Below are 18,552 nucleotides of genomic sequence, written 5' to 3'. Positions count from 1 at the left end.
ACCTTTTGATACTCCTACTAAGAACACGTAGGTAAGTCAAACCCAACTAATTCGTCATGGTAATCACGCTCTGGAAGCATCCCTATAACACCTTATTCAGCACTTTAGACCTGCTGCTAACAAAAAATAAATGAATCAATGAAAACATTAAAGTTGTGGTGAAATAAAAGCTGGTAAGAAATGGCAATGGTTAATTTAGAACGGTTGCGGGTTTTTTTTTTTTTTTTTGCAAAACAAAATTTAAAAAGAATCTAAAAATTAGTGAGGAATCCCTCTTCCTGCCCGAGGACTTCCATAGATGAATCAGAAACGCCGCCATACTAGTTTAACTTAGTACTCTTGTGTGCAGAGTGGGGAACTTCGTTACTGTTCCAATAACTAAAATTTCGTCATGTAGAAAAAGTGTCATATTTAATTATATTATTCACAGTTAATACTCTAAGTAATGTCCCTTATAATGCTAATCAGATCTATTATACACTTTTTAAAGTAATGAAATTTAACAAGTTTATAATAGCATCTTAATCTTTTGAAATGTGAGAGCTAAGAAAATACACAAAGATTTGAAATCTTTAGTGATGTTAAATGAAGATAATTTCGAAGAAAAGAAATCTATCCGTGGTTATTTCATATACAAATGAATAAAGATTTTACTTCTGTTTACGCGCATTGAGTCGAGTTCTTAAAAGGTAGACCTCAATAAATCTACAAGCCGTCATCATTCAAAAATACTCTAAACTAAGATTCTCCCTGAGCAACAGCTCGTTCATACTAGTCTCACAATTAAATTCAATTTTAAAAAACTTATTTGAACACTTAGCCACCGCCCAAACCAGTTAAGATATAGTGGGGAATGTTACTGCCTCAGCGCCGGGAGGCGGTTCTCCACTATTTAGCTCCTCATATTACACCTTTCCTCCGTAGGGCCTCCGTAAGGCCTCGGCAGCCGAGTGGTCAGGAGCGGGATTGCAGTGGCACATGCTCATTGAGTAGACCGGGGTTCAAACCCCTGACTACTAAATACAGTCGATCTGCCAGCCCGCACTAGACCAGCAAGGCAGATTATGGTCCATTTCCCTCAAAATGAACTGTTAAGGCGATTTCCATCCTGCAGTGGACTGATAATGGCTGTTGCTTACCTTACCTTCATTACACCTTTCCAAAAGTGCAATAACACATCTAACGAACAAAACATTATTTACACCAGGCACCTCATGGAGGCATAGGAAGCTCCCTGCGAAAGTTCAATTAATATAAATAAAGAAATTTTCTGTTTATACTCCGGGACGACCAAACAGTCAGAGGAGTTTACAAGATACACTGAATACAAGAAACAGCACCTTATTCAGCAGTCACGGGCTTGAACCCCGGTCACTCAAGGCACGTGTACTTATGTACCCGCGCGCCTGACCACTAGGCTACGGCGGCCTTCTATCCTTAACCTGTCAACCGCCAAGCAGCTATCCCAATTCTGAATACTCTGAATAATCAACGCCTCTGCAATTGTGGCGAACCTCGCCGAGTAAGCAGTTTCCTTCCTTACCAAAAACCGATCTACATCCTTAACCTTAATATCACCTGGAGAATTCTGCATTGTAAACGTAATACATCTATGATCACCTGTTGATCAATTATCCCGTCCTTGCCAATTGCTAACTCTTGTTACCAATGGTTGCGTAACAACCATTACATCTATATTCGATTCTCCAGTCAATGAGTAAAAGGTAGACAATTGGCCAACTTCGCTTACAACTTGTAATCTATTTACAGTCAATGCATCCTCCATCATCTCGCCTCTTATATCTGAAAATGCACTACCCCAGGTACAGGAATTCGCATTCAAATCAATTCCTAAAATTATATCCTTTCCTCTCAATTCTATACAAACGTTATCAGAATACAAGGTTCATTAGAAAACTAACAGTATATGCTCACCACATATACTTGTCCAAAGACACAAAAAAAAAAAAAACCAAACTATTATATTTAGGCCACCCGAATAATTAAATTCATCTGCCGTGCTGTGTGCCTTATGTCTGTTAATTGCGTGTGTTCTATGGTCGATTTTTCTGTTTTTCTGGACAAAAACCCCAGTTTCTGAGGGAAACCTTGCTATCTACGCCTGAGACCTTCTAACTCAGCCACTGTCCTGTCCAAAGACACCAATCAATTGTGTGCACACTCCATAAGAAAAACATAATTGGCGAACCTCAGTCACCACAATTCTTGTATTCCTCACTATGATAGCCGCCTGACAGTTCTCACCATGCTGCACTATTTTATCTGTCATGGCATACCCTCTTACTATACCACTGGCCACATATGACTCTTGCAGCAGGAGGACGTCACAGTCACTGTCCTGTGCCTTCTTATTCAACTGCGCCGTTACACCGTGGATTTCTGGCCATTAACTCCCTTGTCCTGATCTAATTTTCATCCATTAACAAATCTTTTCTTATACAATTCATAATTCGTATTCCTTATTGAATGAACAGAATACCTACCAGTCCTTTTACAATTCAAACATACTGGGGATTCCTGCTTCTTTGCACAATCCTTAAATATGTGACCGTCCTCTCACAATGACCGCATGCAACCTTATTTTTACAATTACATGACACGTGACCATATGATAAACACTTGAAATATTTAATTAATATAACGATATCTCTCACTCTGGTAGACCAGTGGATATATATTCTACCCTTTCCTATCAACAAGTCTCACACAGTCTCAGGCACCTCCAAGATCCCGTTTTCAAGTTATTTATTTATTATTTTTTTAAATTTTTATTTTTACTTTATTTACAGAACGCACCATAACACATTCTTGCACTCCCTTAAGTTCAAATCCCTTTTCTTCTAAATCATTTTTCCCCAATTCATGTATCAAGCTGCACATCATGTACAATAATTTTCCTTCTGGCCTTCGAGGAGTCTCCCCTACGATTCGACACTCCTGCAGCTTCTGAACATCTCGTCTTGAATTAGGACTCTATTAGGACTCCCTTACTTCTGATCTTCTTCACTGATTTCACTTTTATATCCGTTAGTAGATTTAATTTCTCTTCGTACCCTTTCCTTTACTTGTTCACTTGTCTGAATTTCATTCTTGGCTCTTATAATAACAACATGATTTTCCTTTACATTTTCTTCCTTCACATACTTTTTAATACAGGCGCATATGTCTGTAACTGACTCTTGATCTCGAGCCAATTCTCGATATTCTTTTATTTTAGACTTTAGCATTTATTTTACACAAATATCTTAATTAATTTACTTTCCAATTAGTCCCACACTGCGAGAATGATTCATCGCCGCCCGGGTAACTTTATTTGAAGCGCAAAACAGAAACTTCTGAAGATTTATTCTTATTTTCCTAATTTCAGAAAATTCGGTCCAAACATCATCACCATAGTCATCATCTTCGCTTTCAATTTGTCAAGATTCTTTCACTATGTTCATCCCTTTGAGAAGTCACATTCTGAATAGTCGCACTCTGAGAAGTGCAATCTTGCATTCGTTTCAGACTTACTGTAGCTATTTTCATTATTGGAGGAAATTGTTCTACCTCGTCTTTCATTTCAGCACTCTCATGTGCATTGTTTCCCACAGGGAGAGAAAATCACATAATTCTTATATGCAAGCATGACAAGAGACAAGCCAAGGATCCAAAAGTTAATTTTCAATATATAAATTTACAACGCAATAAAATTATAAAATTCAAAATATACAGGGTTTAACCTCTACGCCAGCGTTTCCGAAACTGGAGTCCGCGGACCCCTGGGGATCCGTAGACCAGTTCCAGCGGGTCCACGAAACGGACCCTCTGTAACTGGTCAAATTATTTGTTCTATGTATAGCAAACTGATGATAAATAAAGTTATTATTATATATTTATTTAAAAATTAGAATAAAGTTGAGTTGTTTTAAACATAAAACTTTGAATTTTCTTTTCAGAAAACCCAGTGTTCACACACACACACACACACACACACACACACACACACACACACACACACACACACACACACACACACACACACAGGTCCGCAAGCTTTTTTTTTTTTTTAAGGGGTCTGTGATCGTTTTTGTGATTTTTGAAAGGGTCCGTAGAAGTCAGCACTTTGGGAACCACTGCTCTAGGCTGCCTACCAGTCGTATTGGCCAGGGACCAACATAAACAGAATACTGTAACTCGATTCATTCACTGTCTCAATCAGTCGATTTTCGACTCTGTTTCGCCGACGAGAGATCCTCCTGGCTGCCCAACCCAGGTCACGTGGAAGAGAGTCGATATCACTTGCGTCACAGACAGCTCCTCTACTACAGTCCAAGAGGTAACCTAACAGTTCAAAGCTAAAATAAGTCAAGAAAGTTTTAAGTCACTCGATAATGGCACTTCGAAACCACAGCCAATAAACGCTTGGCACTGGGGCACCTGTAAGAGCCAGTTCGTCAGAGGGAAAATCTCTATATCCGCTTGAGAACAGTGAACTACATAATCTATACTTAAAACAGTCTTTAGAGAAAATTCCGCCAGCCAGCAACACGAATCGAACTCTTGGAAATGGTTTCAGCTTTGATTCATAGATAAAGAATGGTTGTACAATAAAATAATTATGGAATTTTACTATCTTTGAATAATTTATGTTTTAGGAACAAACTTTTTAAGGAGTAACATCCTCGGTATCAACTTGTTGATAACTACTTTTTGCCAAAGTTCATTAAGTTAAACACAGAAAAAAGGAGAAAAACGGTTGAATAACTTCTATATACAAAAAATATATAAAAATAATAATAATAATATAATACAAATATTTATTGATGCCACAAAATGAGTTTTATAAATTCAAAACTTCTTGGGGGCACAACACCCTTTCTTTTACAAGAAATTTATTTCAATTATCATTTCCCAGAAGGGAAAAAGATAAGATAGGGATGGAACCATATTTTCATAAAATAAAATGCATCTTCCGAGCAGCAATTTCAACTTTCCAAAAATATATAAATTTAAAATCTATATGTAATACATATTTTAAATTTTAAGAGTTACAAATATTTAGTTAATATTAAGTTATTTTATATTAAATCTCTATATAAAGTTATATGAAATCTATATTTAAGAATTTATTATTCAAAATATAATTTGTATAGCTTGTACTAGATTTATTTAAAGCCTCGGGCGTTCCAAATTGAATTCTGAAATACTTAAGCAATAAAATTATTATTACATGGCAAATGTAGTGGTGCTAATTACAGTTGAAACTTTTTAAAAATTAAATTTTAATTTTTGGTGTGGAAATAAAATTTTATAATTTGAGAAAATGCATCTTCTTTTGATACTATCACACTAAATACCAACATACAACTATTATAACGAATGGGCCTGGTGTACTGGGGTCCATGGTTAAGAAAAATATATACATACAATGATAACCCAGTTTAATATAATGTAATAAAATATATAATAAGTAGCAGTAGCTTTCAAGACTAACGGGTCTCTTTTTTCAACTGTCTTGAAATCAACTGCTACTTATTATATATTTTATTATATTAAACTGGTTATCATTGTATGTATATATTTTTCTTAACATACAACTAGTTTTAAGAGTTATTTTCAATAAGTTCTTTATTGGGATTCATTTTTAAAGAAATGTCTTTGCCCTATTTAAATCATAATGCAAGCCAGAAATCAATCAACACAAAAAAAATAATAATAATAAAATAATTAACTAAATAAATAAATTTTTGTTAACACAGAAAATGTATCTGATATGATAAAAAACACAAATAAATAAAAACTTAAATTTAGTAATCAAATAAATTACATGTTTTAATCAAGTTACAGGGTGGTATACTCACAAAGCAATTTACACACCATAAAGCATTTAAATTATGCAATTAATTCGACTCTTTCAGAAACACAACAATTCGATTTAGTAGAATGTAAACAATTGTGATAGCGCAGTTTAAGACATGGATCCTTTCCGGAACTTCATAAGAGACATTAATTAAAATCAGTTTTATATTTGGTGTGCTAATAACAATAATACCATTTTTATGATTTTTATCAAAAGAAAACGAATCTATTCTCTTTTCTCATACCCACTCAAATAACAATAAACAAATTTTAACCAAGAAGTAGAGAAAACTTGGAATTTCGAAAGTAAAGTTCAACGTTGTTATGGAAACCAACTTGTCTCTAAAATTCCATTATTTTAATCACGGAAGTCATTTTTTGTACATACGGAAGCAATATTATCTCCCTACTCAATATGCGTGTTAACTGAAAACTAACTTGTGTCATTATATGAAAAGCAGTGTGACTCCTCCAAAAAATCAAAATACCAATTCGATTCAATTAATTCATTCTTGAAGTGAAAACCATCAGCCACTCGATATTTCTTGACACCATGCAGTGCGATGAAGTAGCCAAAAAAAGTAAAATAAAAAATAAAATAACACTGTGAATGACTTCTGTGATCACTCAACCAGAAGCTCCCATTCCCTGTCTGCTCATTCTATCGTTCTGCTTGGCTAACCAGGGAAAAACTACAAACCGCTTGCATACATTCGGCTTCTCTTAACAGACTTGATCTTATGGCCAATTCCTTCCCACAACCTGCGGGGTGAGGGTCTGCACGAGGTCTTCCGGTCGTAGCTTTGTTCATTTGTTACGGAGAGTTGATGTTTGCTGGCCTGGGGGTTTAGGACCAAGCTAGCGGGTTCTCTAGGCACACGAGCACAAGTAATTTAGAGGTGATCTGGTCACTGGCCGGGTCAGCCGCCAAGTACATAATAACGGGTTGAGGAAGGGGGTGAGTTGCGATACAGTCTCTCCCCCAGCACTGTTGTCACAATCTACAGTGACTCGCGTTTCCTGAAGAGGTATCAATTAGTTATTGAAAGAATAAACAAAGAAACTGCAGGAAGTATCCTTCATTTTATGGATAGGATATCTGAGTAGTGAACCAGCAGGTGCACGCAACACTTTACCAGTAGAGGGCATTGCTGCCAGGGGACGAAATAAGAATTCAAGCAAAAGGCAGCAGGGCATGCCGCAAACAAATGTCATGGTACATTAAAAGTGGGCAACCAAGATTAACAGAACCGCTTTTATGTGACCTCTGATGGTCTACGTCACAAATTAGGTCACGGCTCTTCCGCTCGAACCTTTATAGCGTCATCTGACGAACCGTAGAAGTTTTCTCCCTGGGAGCGTCGTTTCTCAAATACAGTACAAGATTTAATGTGTTATAACCTTTATCGAACTTCTGAACACACACATGCAAAACATATACAGATAAAATCCTCTCAGTTAAATATATGAAGAATGAATTCCTTTTAAGAAAATCCAACGATACGAATTCTTTTTTAAACTCTACATTGCTGCACTCCGTAATGCGACATCTTATAAAAAGACAAATAAGACCAGAAAAAAACCTGCTCGAGCATATACAAAAGCAACAGCTTGAAAAGCTTTTCACGGACCCTCACACTTAACAATATTCTTTCTATATTCTAATTATTATTATTATTATTTTTAAAATATTAAAAACAAATATCTGACATCGTTCGCGGACCCCTGCAGCATCTCTAAGCATTCACAGGAGTCGGCATATCACAGTTTGAGAAAGCTAATCTACGGTATACAAACGAGAACGGGGGGAAGGGGGTATAAATCAAACGTTTACTTTTTCTAGGATTTTCAAAACTTGTATGTACAAATTACTTTAAAGTTTAACCTCGCCGTTTCAGTTCTTTGTTTGCGCTATTTATTTTTACTTATTCAAAATCTTCCAATAAATATATACACATTTTTCCCCCAGCTCATTACTATATAAAAAATATATTGTAAGACTAAAAGTTTTGTAGATAATTGTAGAATATATGTGCAAAAATTTGCATTCAGCCAGACAGCAACTGATCGTTGGAACCTCCATCTAGTGTTGCGGAAGTGGGTAATGTAAATGAATTTAAGGAAAAATAAACACAAATAACGACGGTAGGTTTTTTTTTTTTTTTTGGCTGATGATAAATGAGCAAAAGAAAATACTAAAAATATTTTTTCACTTGTTTTCTTGCAATGTTTGCCACTGCTAATAATAATGCTGTGTGTGGAGATTTCAATCTTACAACCTACAACGGAGCAGACTTGAAAGACAACTTAAAGGCGAAGTGAATCAATGGGACTAACTCTACTGAACCAAGATCTCCATTACAAGAATCCATAGACAATATAGTCTATGGATTCTTTTATTCAATCAATAGTTTCAATTACTGCCAACTTTCTAATCCCGGCTCATAACTTCAATAGACAAAAGCAAGCAACGCGAATTTGCTCACATCCATGACGACTCCATTTCCTTAATGACATCAAACAGTTGAAGTCTCCTGTGAACGTAAACTAACTTGCGACTCGTCTGCAATGGTCTCTACTCGAATTCCATCAGTCATCAAAAGAAGTAAAGAAATGCTATTTAATTGAGATTGTAGTTAGCCAATCTCAGCGGAAGAGGTGGTACTTTTTTCCGTGAATTATCTCGGACTTTTTAGCCTTAACAAGATGAAAACCAGCCGTAAACATGTACCTGAAGAAACATATCCTATGAACTGGTGCACTGTGTCGAAACTAGTAGATACGGTACAAATTAAATTATTATTTTAGGGTTGTCCGTAACTGAATACATTAACCCGTGTTTGTGTCTGAAAATTGCGCGTGTTCTCTGTTCGATTTGCCTGTTTTGCTGGACGAAAAAACACCAGTTTCTGGGGAGAAAAACCTTGCTATCTACGCCTGAGACCGACTAACTCAGCCACGGGGTGAAAAAAAAGCCCATTAAAGTTCCTCGCGTCATCGACGGGATTCGAACCCAGGCCTTTTCCACCCGGTGTGGGGAGGACGGTGACGATACCACTGTGACGCGCAGACAGTAGATACAGTACAGATAAAATCCTTAACCAAATAGCAAATAATTTAGAGCCTATCAGTCTAAGGCTTTCTCAGCAATTGTAAAAGTCACAGAGCTCGCCTCACGACTGATTCGAGTAAAGTTGGAACAGTTGAAAAAGCTATTTTTTTGAAATGACAGAATAATATTTTGGGGTAATATTATTAGAGACGCACTGCCTTTAAAGCTTTAAACAATTCGCAGATTAAAGGCAAGGAAAGGAAACCAAAATCACGTCAATAAAACGATCGTCTTATTTTAGAGGATTGTACTTGACAAATATGGTCATCAACTTTTGTCTGCCACACAATATCTGAAAAGGTCCTTATCATTTCCTGAATAAAATAGAGGCTGCACACAATATCCCTGGCTGGAAGATCTCAGATCAGATCTCCGTGCACACGTGCCGATTCCCCATGACTACTCTTATCAGACTTCTAGATCGTATGTCCAACAAATGGAGTGCAAGTCAAGCGCTTACCAGCTATTATGGACAGTCAGTCGGCCGAACGTGCCAGATCCCTTGGTACCGGCATGCAGCTCAGCGACACAAAGTAGCCTTAGAGGGTAAAAGACAGCCATCGCAGTATGAGAGACATCAAGTAATGTCGATCTTTCTCGTCTGACTTTCATTCCGAGATGTGCACTTTCTATTCCACACAAACTCATCCTTCAGAAATCTATAGGATCACAAAAGAATATTTTCAATAACAATAATAAAATGTTCGATCAATCTGGAAATACATCAAAGATTCTATAAGTTGGGTACTTACTCTTGCCGAGGAAACTTTACGCTATTATAAAGACAAGTCTCATAGCTCATCTTAAACAAAACTAATAAATAGTTTTATTATTTCTTTTATTAATAGTTATTTTATTTCTTTAAATAAAACTAATAAATAGTTTTATTTAAAGAAACTTACTAAGATGATTAATCTCCGTAATAGCAATGTTTACGGATTAATTCTCTTTTGAAACTACGCAACATCAACTACAACGCACATAGTCCAATTCAATGGCCTCCCAATTATCCAGAAAATCAAAACCATTGTTAATCCGCAAAATCAAACAAAAAAAAAAAAAAAAAAAAAAAAACCCTCGTAAATGTGACAAAAATGTGAATTTATTTACATACATACATACGTATTCATATTTATAAAAGTATACTAACTATGCTATTTAATGTTTAGTAGACTAGATTTTTATGTTGTACTAGTATATTAGATTTTATGTAAAATCATATTAGATTTGCAAATTTTTTTTAAGGAAAACAATGAAATCGTTTTTTCCTTTGGTTTACCTTCCTGCGAATGTTACTATGTAAATTTAGAAATCTGAAAACACGATAAAATCCATATAGTTCGGTGCTTTAGTACCTTTGTCACGTTTATTGATAAACTGAAGTTTTTGTTCATTAGAAAGAACGATGGACGTTAAAATTAACGAGTAAAGCGGAAGGATTACAAAAATATAAATAAAGTGAGCCAGCAAGCAGGAAGCAAAGATGGGCATGCTGAGAAATTCAAGGATCTTTTCTACAGGAATTTTATAAAATGTAAAGAAACACCTCCTTTTCGTTATACAACAGACTGATCTCGAATTCCCGAAGACGTAGAATCCCTATTTAATTAGCCTCTGTAAAATCGAGTTTCTGCTATATCCAGTTACTCAGTAAAGTAAACAAAAGCAACATTAACATTAAATGATAAATTAATAAATGATAGTTTAGCCGGATATATTTCTTACAAATTAGAGGATAACAGACAGCCATCACAGTATGAGAGACATCAAGTAATGTCGATCTTGTGAAGTGTAGTAATCCCTGATTACTACACTTCACTATTTTACTCCATATGACAATTAAGAGTGTCTCTAACAAATACCTTTCACGAAATGGTACCATCCTTATGATTAATTATATTTTTGCAGTTTTACAATATATGACAGCAAAAATTTTATGTAATTTTATTGGAAAAAGTATTTCTCCAATCGCTTGACTAGTAATTAACCAGTAAAATGACAATCTTTCTCGTGAAGCTTTCGTTCATGCTATACAAATCCAACAGATATAGTTAATACCATATCAGTAATTTGTTGTTTAAACTTTGGCTTTTAACTTTAGTAAAAGTGTTATCAGCTGCTGCGCCATCATACTTGACTAAGGAGGTTAAGAAGATAACCCCTATATATCAGGTAAGCAGAATCTACAATCAGCAATCTACAATCGTAATTTCCTTTGAGGAAATTACGCACACCTTGACTGCAACTATAAGCACTGCTTCAACTTCCTTCATCAAAAAGTGAGAAGCCAAATGTCTTCTAAGAGAACTACATCAGTCAACCATATCCAAATAATTGCTTGTGATATGTCCAGTTTTTCGTTTTGAATTTCAATTCCTTGTCTTAATGATTATAGTCTGCGGTAAACAAAAAATGCCTCTGAAATTGCAATAAGGTATAATCATTTAACACCACACACTTCGAACTACAAAATACAATGTTCTTTCTCAAAGCACGAGGGTTACTTCGAAACAAATGCCTCCAATATCCCCCCCCCACACACACACAGGTGTAATGTTATATACGAGGGGCGTTTGAAAAGCTAGTGGTCTGAATATGAAGGGCTTATTTGAGGATCTGGTAACGTGTGATTTTTCAAACCAGTCCCCCCTTTGGAGTAAACTCACTTTTGCCACCGATGCTACAATACGTTGATTCCAGCCGAGAAGAAACTTTTTTCTTGTGCCTCCGGGAATACATCCACTGCAGCAATGACGCCACTGTCAGTGGGAAACTGGATGCCAGCCAGGTATTTTTTTAAATTAGGAAATGGGTGAAAGTCTGATGGCGACAGATCTGATGAATATGTGGTCCAAGATTTTAAAGCCGCATTCATGCAGTGCAGCAATGACAATGACAGGCTTGTGAGCAGACCAGGTGTCCTGGTGGCACGAGATTCCTTTACTGAATTTCCCTCGGCGTTTATCTATGACGTTTTCACGCGTACACCACCTTACAAGGTCCACGTAATATGCCACTGTGCCAGACCTTTCTTAATGTAATCCACAAGCAACACTCCATCATCATCTCAAAAACTGATGCCATTACCTTGCCAGCAAAATGAATCGACTTAGCTTTCTTTAGAGGGGAGAAGAGCTGTATTTCCACTGTTTGGACTGCTCCTTTGTCTTTGTGGCTAAAAGTGACGAACCCATGGTCACAAACTGTATACGAAAATTTGCTGTATCTGCTTGAAAACAATGCAAATGTTCACTTGGTTTTACAACTCTTGCGCGTTTTTGATCTGCTTTTAACAACTCTGGCACTGACTGTTGGGTCCTGAATTTCTTAGACTTTCTTCAAGCTATCAGCTTCAACCACCTGCGGTGGCAACTTGTTACAGTAATTAACGATTCGCTGACTAAGAGAAAACTTCCTACAATCTAGTCTAAACCTCCTCCCCTGTAATTTAATTTATGGCCCCTAGTTCTGAAATTCTTTATGGAATAGAGTGATGGACGTTGCAGGCCTTCCACAGTGTGGGTCATCTTCCAGACTCTCTCGTTTTAATTCTGCTGTCCACTTCTTAGCCATGGAATAGGAAGGGGCATCCTCCTCCAATAGTGTATCCTCATGAATTGCCTTTGGTGTTTCTTAGTCCCTTTTTTCCTCCAAACATTGGATGATTTCAAGGTGATTGATTTTGTCCATCTTTCTTCATTCATACAACTTTGTTGATTTCAGGACCTGTAATTAAAAAAAAAGAGACGTTACTGAAACTGTATGAAACTTGGTGTTACTATTTGAAGTGTTAATACATTAAATACAGAAATTTTTAACACTGTATCACTTCCCTCTTATACTCAGGCCACGAACTATTCAAACTCCTCTCGTACGAAATGTAATGGTGCCAGGTGAATTTTTGAACGTTACCGCCAATATTATGCAGGTTCTAACACTGCACGCCAGGTGGTGGGGCTGAAGTATGTGAAAATGAAGAGTGATGTTGATGTGCGTATGAAGCAGCAGTGCGTTATTGAGTTCCTGAGTGCGGAGAGTACTACACCACTGAAATTCACCAACATTTGAAAAATGGGGTTACGGGGTTGTTGTTGTTATTGTTATAGGGGTTAACGACACAAAGACTGCTACAGCTAAAATGCCCCTACCCAACGGTTAGATAGAAAGGGGAAACGGTGAATGACGATCATATTTTATGGTATATTCCATTCCCATTCAGCTAAGTAAAAAGTTCTTCCTTAAATAGCATCACCACCAGGATGGTGAGTTAATGTCAGTGACGACTGTATATTTACAATTGATTGAAAGATACCCGAGGGGATAGTTAAGAGTGTGAGAGCAGTTTACTAATAAGGAACGAGGCGAGTGAGGTGTGTATGCCCAATCCATAATCAGTCTGTCTTTATTTCCTCCAGCTTGCTTTTCTGGAAACGGGGGGGGGGGGGAAGAACCAAAGCTTTGGTTCCAATTTAATCTGATGAAGTTTGTTTACCTTGGGCGACCTGTCCAAATCAGTTACCAACTATAATAATCGTGCTTTATACATAATAGGTTTATAATCATTAAATTACAATTGAAAAGACTGTAAAGTTGTAGCACATGGCTTTTTTGCCGCAAGGCCTGTTCTTTCATTTCCTGCTATGCCAGAATCCCCTGGAAACCAGCAGAACGTTAACAGTTTAGTTGGACTCATTGCCAGCACGTAAATGAGTGTGTGTTTTAATACAAGGTCAGATGAGGCAGTTGCTTCTTATGTTAGAGGCAGCGTTGAGAGAAGATGTATATTAAGGCAGGACTGACTTTAAGACCAATATTCTGATCCAGACTTACGTTGTAGCATAGAGCCCAGCAGTGAAGATGCTGCATGCTCCTAGAAATGAAGCTGAAGTGGCGAAAGAAGGAAAGATTGCCACAGCATCTAATTGCGTATTAGTTGTTGATCCATCACTATAAATTTTGCAGGCCCGTTAGTTAAAATGAGAATGAACTGCATGTAAATTCTTGATACGAGAGAAGACAAAGCTTTCTATCACCCAATGTTGAATACAATCATCATCAACTGCCGGAATATTCATCTCGGGTGGTGTTATGTCCTGAAATATATTACTTATTTCGATAGTGCTAGCTTGAATAAGGAGCAGGTTGGCTTTCATTCAGTTTGCTATTATAAAATAAGTCCCATTCGGTATCGTACAGGCATCTATAATTAGGATGCGAGGGATGACTGCGAAAATTTTTGTACGATACAGCAATGTTTTCTTGAAGAGATGTAACGGAGTTTCATAGGTCAAATGTAAAGGCTATGAACTGAGAAGATTCTGAAAGTGCCAAGAATGGTGTTAAATCGCTGTAAAGCACGCTTCCCCATAGAGTCGTACACTGGAAATTCGTAGCGTAAGCGCGCCTTCATTTTAAAAGTTCAATTTCCTGTTTAGCAAATCAGTAACACGGACAAGTGGAATCAGCACATTATAGATCTGTATATTTTTTACATTACTGATCTGTTCAGAATGAGGATGGAGTGAGTTGTTTATGGGGACATGACAATCAATGTGAGCAGCAGAGTTTCGCGGTAGGCTAGGCGTGTCCATGATGGTGGTAGTGATTTGAAGAATGCCAAGGTCGGATTGTCCTCGCATTACAGCAACAGCAGAAAATGAAAAGAGAGTGGATACACTTATTCGTGAAGATCGGCGCATAAATACCGGGGAAATGTGCCGAGAGTGGAAATTGGCTTTAATGCATTGCAGGCCCCTAGTTCTGGAATTCTCGAATACAGGAAATTTATGTGGCAGTGGGGTCCAAGAATGTTAATGTCAGATCACAAGGCGCAGAGAGTGCAGGCTTGTGCCGATCTTCTGGAGGGGCACGAGGCCACGGGCAACAATTTTCATAACAGCGTACATAATGCAGTGACACCTTGCTACACTATTACGAACCGAAATCAAGGCGGCACAAGGATTCACCAATAAAGAAGAAATTTAAAACTGAAAAAAAATCACGTGTTCCTTAGGGCCACACGATTGATTCTGTTCGTTGCGTGGCGACACTGAAGCTGCTGCGAAATTATAAAAATGAGTCCAGAGAAAGAATAATTTCTCCTTCAGCACGACAATAACAGATCCAACCCAGCATACTGACCAGGAAACCCACTGCTCAATTCGCAATGGGTAACATCACGTCACAACTATTACTAAGTCACAGTCCTCAAAAATGTCTCCACTTGTGCTTGCTTGACAATTCGCGTGGATTTTCTGTCATAATCCCCACAACCCATACAGTTCTGACCTTCCGGCATCAGAATTTCACCTGTATGAGGGATAGAATTCATGGGGGCACACTTCATCGAACATTAGGGCGGTCAAGAAGTGGCTCTTGGAAACCGACAGCAACTTTTACGAGAAGGGCAGGATGCAGACTCTGATTCAGCGCAGTAAAAAATGTATACAAAGCGGTGAATGTGTGAAAAAATAAATTTAATACAGTTAAATTGTCATTGGTATCCCAGAAAAAAAAAAATCATCAGCTGAAAACATGACGAAATTATCACGCAAAAAAGCACTTATTGCTAGTAATTGCAAATGTAGAGATATGCGTACAATTGAAACCCCATTTATAACTTTGTTTTTGCTTCTGCTTTAATTAGCCAGGCCTTCTGGTGCTTTCAGAATGTATTTATTAATATCTGAATTCCTTTTTAAGAAAAGACTAATCTGGGATACTGGATTTCCTGTTAAGTTTATTCATTTCGCTCTGAATTATGGCCTTATTTACTATTAAAATATAGATTCTGTATTTCGTATGGAATGAACAATTAAGTCAACATACCATAATTTATATCAAATTATGTTAAAAATTCAAGAAACAAAGAAGCCAAGTCTTTCATTCTGTTTCCTCTTTTGCACCAAAGTAACCAAGTCTATGAGGTGTCAGTGTATTGTGCTAGTAAATTGTGCAAATTCTATGGTCGGTTTTTCTGGATAAAAGACGTGAGTTTCGGGGTTGGGGGAAGAACCGTGAAATCGTCGACCAAGACCTAACTCGACCACGCTGCGAAATAAATCCACAAATATTCCTCCCGTCTTGAAGGTATTCATATCCAGGGTATGAAATGCCAGTGATCGGAACGCGAATAGCATAGATTCCGATCACTGTTCTCTGAGCACCAAGTGTACAATGCAGAATCGCTTTTTACTTTGCAAAACAAATAATCTGACCTTATCACTTTTTTTAGATGCACTGCAGGGAAGCAAGCAGATAGGTTCCGTTTCGAAAAACCAATTTTTTTTTTTTTTTTTTATGAAAACCCAAACACGAAAGGTATCAAAATCTATAGTACTTAGTACCGTGCATGGGTTGAAAGAGAAATATGGGGGGGGGATGCCGGAAACTTTGCTCTAGAGACTAAACATGGGTTTCACCACTTCATGCTTCATATTCATCAATATGTGTACTGAATTGACTATGGAAAATAAACTGATATTACGACTGCCGTAGCCGAGTGGTCAGGAGCGGTGTGTATAAGTACAGGTGCCTGCCAGAGTTCAAGCCGGTGGCTGATAAATACGGTACTATTTCTTGTATTCTTCCTACCTTGTGAACTCCTCTGATCATATGGTCGTGGGGGAGTATAAACAGAAAATTTAATACGTAGTATGGGCTCTTGCGTTATCTTAATTTAAGCCCGCGTGACTACTAAATACGGTGATGTTCTTACAATTTCTTACGCCTGAGGTAGCCGAGTGTTCAATCGAAAAAGTGCAGTAATGCACACGTGTTTCGGTTGACATGACTGCTAAATACGATTAATACTTCTATTCACTGTCAAGACCATAAACTCCACTGACTTAGTGGTCACGCCAGAGTATAAACAAGAAAATCACGTCACAACTATTACTAAGTCACAGTCCTCAAAAATCTCTCCAATCGTGCTTGCTTGGCAATACTCAAATGAGCATCAGCATGATATCCAAGTTTGGGGAAAACAAAAACAAAAAAAAAAAAAAAAAAGAGTGTGAATCCGATGCCTCCCCTGAAAAATTGATTTTTGTCTTAAATGAATTCTGGAGCCCATTTTCTACAGCAAGCGTTCTCACATTTGTCTATCCTACCAAATTAAATACAGTTCTGATATTCCTGCATTATTTTGGGCAAATACAGTCTATCTCTTGTCTAAAATAGAGAAATATCAAAAAAAAAAAAAAAAAAAAGGCTTGCTAATTTACGCTAATAAGGAGTTATGAATAAGAGTCCAGATGGAAAATAAAAGGCTGAACCTGTCCAACAACAGGTGCTCCTTGTAATGTGATAGTTACGTCATCCTTTGTTACATGGTTACATGTTTGCTACCTCCTTTCTCATTTTGGTTTGCACGTGGTTACATGTTTGCTACCTCCTTTCTCATTAGTTCTAATACTCATGAAGTAATTTATTTGCCATTCGAATACAAAACAAATATATATATATATGAGAAAGAACAGTGCATTTTGCGGTTTCAAAAGTATGGTATTAAGTGATTGTGGTTTCTTTAACCCGGGAGTGGCAGCATCCATCACCCCTGATCACAACAAACATCCTGCGGAGCCTGGCAGACCCTTCTGGAAAAAGTTCTCCCCAATTCTTCTTGCATATACCAATGTTTGACCTTTTTATAATGAACTGCAATACTTTGTAAATCTTTTAATGAAAAATTCAAAAATTTAAAACTCCGTTTTTATGCTTGTCATTTTTCAAATCCAACATAACAAAACTTTTAATAATTCTGGTAAAAAAAATTACATGATAAAAATAAGAAAAAAAAAAATATATATATATATAAACATGAAGTTCTGTCTCTTCCATATTCAAGTTCATAAAACCGCTAGGCGAGGGAAAATTCCAACTAACGCAGGCACACGTATTGCTGTACTTTAAAAATTAAATTAATAAAGCATTTTTATAATAATTAAACATATATTACGCTGAAACAGAAAAGTACCGCATTAGGGAGAGCCTCATCTATCAGGACGTTTCCTTAATATAACTGCGCAAATAACACATATCAATTCCAAAACTACTAAAGTAAGACATTGTGTACAGTATATTTAGGACGGTAGACAGAAGAACCTCTAATTTCGAACTGGCGATTAACCTGCTATAGCTATTTTGCAAGGCAGCCCTGTATTACCATTGTGGTGTTTTGAATTTTATATTATATCGTTCAGAGAACATTTCAAGAAATTCTGTATGCTATTTCAAATGCTCAGACGTAGGAATCTAACACAGCAGATGATTTGAGCAAATCTAATTAATCTACAGCTTTAGTGGCCAATTTCCTTTAAAAAATAATAATAATAAATAAACAAACAAAATACAATATTACAATAAAGACAGATAAATTCGATATCGAATTCAAATTCATTAGAAGCCAACTCGAAAAAGCAATCAGTATATTATGATTAAAATTTTGTTACCGTCTGTACAAAAAAGTTTCCGCAAGAAAACACTACATTTCAACACAATATAAGTAATTGATGTAGGATGAAAGGAGAGAGCAACACGATTTTAATCGTCAGTGAGCAGGGACGGTCAAATTCGAA

The 18,552-nt window shown here is 36.9% G+C and overlaps 1 protein-coding gene across 1 annotated transcript in view; it reads right to left on the bottom strand.

The window, feature by feature from the left end:
• Window positions 1-18,552, bottom strand: part of LOC150079402 (uncharacterized) — a 1,085,915-nt gene that overhangs the window by 564,691 nt on the left and 502,672 nt on the right. The window lies entirely within an intron of this gene.

This window comes from Mastigoproctus giganteus, chromosome 10 (genome assembly GCF_048544385.1).
Source record: "Mastigoproctus giganteus isolate SK-2022 chromosome 10, ASM4854438v1, whole genome shotgun sequence".
Taxonomy (NCBI): domain Eukaryota; kingdom Metazoa; phylum Arthropoda; class Arachnida; order Uropygi; family Thelyphonidae; genus Mastigoproctus; species Mastigoproctus giganteus.
Note: the sequence above shows the minus strand (reverse complement) of the source record. Positions and strands in the feature narration are given on the sequence as shown.